Here is a 5,454-nt window from a genome sequence, read left to right on the forward strand (position 1 = left end):
GTATGCTGTGTCATTGTTTTTCTATTATCATTTTACCTCTTTTTTTTTAATGTATATTTCTGTAGTATTAAGAGCATCTACAATATCCTGCAATCTTCAGCATCCATTTCCAGAACCTGGTACACATTAAATGATACTAAATAGTAGCTTGTCCAGACAGTCACTGACAACTTTTTTGTCTCTGAATATATCTGCTTGGGAACTCTGTGGCATTCTCTGTTCATACTACATATACAAAATGGAATGTATTTAAGAGTGAGTAGGAATGGGCAGCCAAAAACAAACAACCCAACAACAAAAACCTCTTTCAGTTGGATTTTGTTAGATTTTGAACCACGTGAGGGAGGAAATAAATACATGACCTGAGCCATCAGGATCCCAAATGATGAGATGTTGAGAGGGAGTACTAGGGATGAGAAAGAAGACAAAAGCAATAGCTGGGACAGGAGCTAAGTCAGGCATTGTTGACAAAGGACACAGGGTAGGTACCACAGCCCAGAGTAAAGAGGGGTTCTTAGGACTCCAACCTTGACTCCTCCAAGGCACTCATTCCAGTGACCTCGTTAGGTCTATAACTGGACAAGAGCACAACCAAAGTCCCTTTTGTCCTTTCATCAGGGCATCAAGAAAGTCTTGGGTCAGTCTGGCTTCCCACAGGTAACACACACACTTGTAGAAATGCATTACATTTGTTAGCTTTTTGTTCCTGTAATGAAATGTATGAGTTTGGAACTTGATTTATTTAGTTTAGCTTTCTGGAGGTTCAAACCACAGTACTGATTTTGCTTGACTGTGGTGAAGACATTATAGTAGATGGTATTGTGGAAGTGTGTTAGGGCCAAGAGGTCATATTGCAAGACAGGAAGGCTTTTCTAATTCATTCTCTAGAGCTCTGGTGAGGTTACAGGATAACTTAATCTTGAGAGCAAGGGCAACACCACCAATGGTTTGCTAGACTCCATCTCTTGCATGCATAGCCTGGAATATAATTACATTGAAAACTAAGTCTATTACATGAACACTGAGAGAGACAAATGCCTCCAAGTATAGCAGGTAGTGTATGATGGAGTTTTCAGCCCGGTCCATTAGCACAGGCATCTAATCCCAGTTGCTTAGAAGGTGTGGGGCAAGAAGAGCACAAGTTCAAGACCAGCCTGGGCAATTTTTTGAGATAGTGCCTCAGACATTTTTAAAGAAGTGACAAGGATGCTGGGGATACATACTATGGTGATAGAGTACTTACCCGACAAGCTGTAGCATATTTGAGGCTCTAGGTTGAATCCTCAACACTAGAAGTGGGGTCAGGACAAGAAAGAGAAGTAAACCATTGCTGGGATGGGGTAATTTAAATATTTGGCATTCATTTGAGATCTGTTATTCACCCAGAAAATCTTATGTGTTGACAGTGGGTACTGGTGAGCTTTCTGAGTAGTGTAGTCTCTTGGATTGTCACAACTCACCTCTCTGACTACCACAGTGATACATAATGGTATGAATTTTTTTTGTTGTTTCTTGACAGCCTCATTAGCTTTGACTGTCTGTCACAACATGTGAGGAGAGCTGGCCTCTTGGGATTGGGACAGTTTTTGTTGTGGAATATGTGAAACCAAATGTACCTGTGTGTTGATCCCACCAGGCAAGAATAAGACCACTACTACAATTTTTTGAGCCAAATTTGAAGCTAGCTTTATTAAATACTAGCTAGGATGATGGACACTGACCAGATCCATACCCAGAATTCTAAGAGAATGGCTGTGAGTTACACTAGGTTCTTGTCTTAGGGTTTCTATGCTGTGAAGAGACACCATGACCATGGCAACTCTTACAAAGGAAAACAATTAATTGGGGCTGGCTTACAGTTTCAGAGGTTTAGTCCAATATGGAGAGAAGCATGACATGTGCAGGCAGACATGGTGCTGGAGAAGGAGCTGAGAGTTGTACATCTTGATGAGCAGGCAGCAGAAGGAGGACTGTCCCATAGTGGATGTAGCTTGAACATAGGAGATCTCAAAGCTCACTCCCATAGTGACACACTTCTTCCAACAAGGTCACCCCTCCTAATAGTGCCTATGGGCCAAGTATTCAAAAACTTAGTCCATGGGGGCCATACAAGGCTAGAAACTTATGGCTTTGTCCAATCAGGGGCAATCTTACATCCTGATGTACTTTCTACCAACATACCTCCACCTATGTGTGATCAAGCACATTTTGTGCAGTTGGGGCAACCAACCTTGTTTATCAAAGGGAAAACACAAGACATTATTTTACCTGAACAGCCCCATCATTCTAGTTGTTCAAGTGAGGCTTTCAGGTTTATCTGCCCTTGGGCAAATGGGGCTGGAGTGTCGTACATCTTGCAGGCAATAGGAAGCTGACTGAGACACTAAGTAGTATCCTATGCATAGAAAACATTAGATAGATTTTTCTTTGGGCTGCCAGCACACCAAGAACAAAACAACAAACAAACAAAAAACCATAGAGATTTAGGATTAATTGTGAAAGCTTTGCCTATAGCTTAAGCTTGTCCCACTAGTTCTTATACTTTAACTCATTTCTATTCATCTACATGTTGTCACATGACTCATGGCTGCTACCCCTCTACCTGCATGTGTGTTCAAAGCTTTATACCTAAACTATTTTTGTCATAACTTGTATTATCATCCTAAAAATATCTTTTTTAGGCCTTAAAATATCTTTTTAGAAAAATAACTAACCTAAGCTTTTATGTTTCTCAATCTTACACATTTTACATCTCTTTTGTAAGTTTCTTTTCTAAATTTGGCAACAAAGGAAACTGTAACTATAACTATGTCATCTTCAACTCCATCAGAGACCTGTTTACTTGAGTAAACTGGAAGTGCAAAGCAAACAACTTCTAAAACTAAGAAATGACAAAGACATCTGGCTGCCTGGACAGTCAATCAGGGTTCCTCTGTAACATTGGGACATTCGTCTTCATCCTACAGGCCTAGACTATCTGACAGACTTTCTTGTGAAGCAAGAAATTTGAAGGACTGCCCTTCGTTTTCATGGCAAATTTTGGAGTTGCCTTCTTTCTGGTCCTGCTTGTTCAATTTGGACAGTATACTGTCAGCAGTCAAGGCAATGGCAGTTTCTTGCCTAAATGGCTAGCTTTCACCACAAAGAAAGCAAACTCCATAGGGAGGTTATTTGATGCCCATCATTCTTTTTTGAAGTAAGTTGGTGCCACCAGGAGTAGATATGTCTTACTGTCATGTAAAGTCTTGTTATTAAAACATCTTCAATGACATAGTCTATAAATCTCTCAAGTATTTGAAGACCACCTATCTATATAAAATATATCTGTTTGACCTTGAAAACATACCTGACTACAAGTTTGATTGTTGTAGGTGACTAACTACTAACCTGCATTTCTTTATATCCTAAATAATTTGTAATAATAACTTTTAAGGACTTGAAATTTACATTACATTGTTTAATGAGCTGCATAGGTACAATACCTTAAAAGAGTAGAAATGTATGTATAGTATGTTCTAACAAAAATAACCTTAAATTTGTATCAATACACAGAGTAGAAACGTATATACAGTATAACAAAAATGACTTTAAAGTTATATCAATATACAAAAATCCATACCAATGTAAAATATTTAAGACTAGTAGTTGCTTTTTTAGTTTAAAAGTAGATTCAATAATGGAATGGCTTACAGGCTGCAATTCAACAATCACTGGCTGTGAATGGAAAGTCCAAAGAATCTAGCAGCTGCTCAGTTTCACGAGGCCAGGTGTCTCAGCTGGTCTTCTGAATATGCTGGAATCCTGAAGAAGTAGACTTCAGTGCCAGTGAAGGAATGGATGTGACAGCAAGGCAAGGACAAGCAGGTGAAGAGCAAACAAATCCTTCCTTCTTCCCTTGTTCTTATAGAGGCTTCCAGCAGAAAGTGTGGTCCAGATTAAAGGTGTGCCTTCAACCTCAAGATCTGGATTAAAGGTGTGTATGATTATCTTTCCATCCTTTATTTCAGTGATCTCATTCTGACTTTCGTTCCATTTCGTTTCATTTTAGGGTACTCTGCTGCTATCCAGGTGTCTCAGTTATCTTTCTGTTGCTGATAAAACACCATGACCAAGGCAACTCATTTAAAAACACATTTAATTTGCATTACAAATCATAATGGCAGGGAAAAGGAACAGCTAAGAGTTCACATCTTGACCCACAACCAGGAGGAAGACAGAGAGAGAGAGAGAGAGAATAAGAAGACGGGTGGGGGTGGGGGGGTGTCACACTGGTTGCTAGAGTCCAGCCCCAGGAAGTCAGAGAAACTGAAGAGATGATGTAGAGTTGGCCACTACACACCACACACAAATACTCATCTGAGAGAGAAAAACTTAATTCTGTGTTTTTGTTTTTCTCTTATTCCTTTTATACCACCTAAGGCAAAAGTATCTATGCAAGATAAAACCACTTGACAATCACAACTTATATATTTTCCAAAAACAAATCAAAATCTTTACACAATAAGAAATCACACTAATTACAAGTTACATATTTTTCTTAGAAGCTTGCATATAGTTAAACATTTTCCTTTGCATTTTTTCCACCATAGCATCTTTGCCTCAAAGCAGTAATTATTTTATTATTGATTAACAAAGTTTTAAGAAAGCCAAGGATATTTCAGCCAGTTGCTTTGTATAGGTTGACAGCAGTTTGTGGTTACATTCTAGCAAATTCTTATCCTTATTCTACTCTACAAAACCTTACTAATTGATCTAGCTAACCATCTCTTCTTTTTTCTTTAGACATAATAGGGTCATTAATTTCCCTTCACAGCTTTGTTTTTACAAAGTGCACACTGAAACCTGTGATTAAATCTGGAAACTACATGACCAAGGAACTCAGATTTAATGGTAGGTGTAGGGACACAATTGCCGCCTTTGATCATCAGCTGTTTTTCCACAGGCAAAATTCATGTGTCTCTAATGTGTGAAACTTCCTAGTTTTCATTTTTCATCCTCTGCAAGTGTCACATCTAGCAAAAAGGAGGGGGATCTTCTAATCTTATTTCTGTCTTTTTTGTATCTCTCTTTGGAGCAATTGGCAAAGCAACCTAAACCATTTCCCTAATCATCTTCACTGTCTTAACAATCTATACCTTTAAATCATTGATCCAACTAAGCAAGATTGCCTTTTAAAAGTCTTTTCATTGTGATCTCCAAGTAAATTGCCCAGTGAGGAGTGGGAATTTTCCATGAAACAATCACACTATCATAGATTCTGTGGGATTCAACAGTCACACCAGGCCAAATACAGTAAGAACATGATAACAGAAGCAAGAGGCATTCTTGAAACAACTCCCCTGGGGGTGTAGGAGGCTTTGCCTCTCTGGGATACACTCATCATAACTGTGCTAACCTGCGATCTGTACTCCATAATCTCCATTGCCAACTGCAGCTCCAGCCTCTGACAACTGG

The sequence above is a fragment of the Peromyscus leucopus genome, chromosome 2 (assembly GCF_004664715.2).
Source record: "Peromyscus leucopus breed LL Stock chromosome 2, UCI_PerLeu_2.1, whole genome shotgun sequence".
Lineage (NCBI taxonomy): Eukaryota > Metazoa > Chordata > Mammalia > Rodentia > Cricetidae > Peromyscus > Peromyscus leucopus.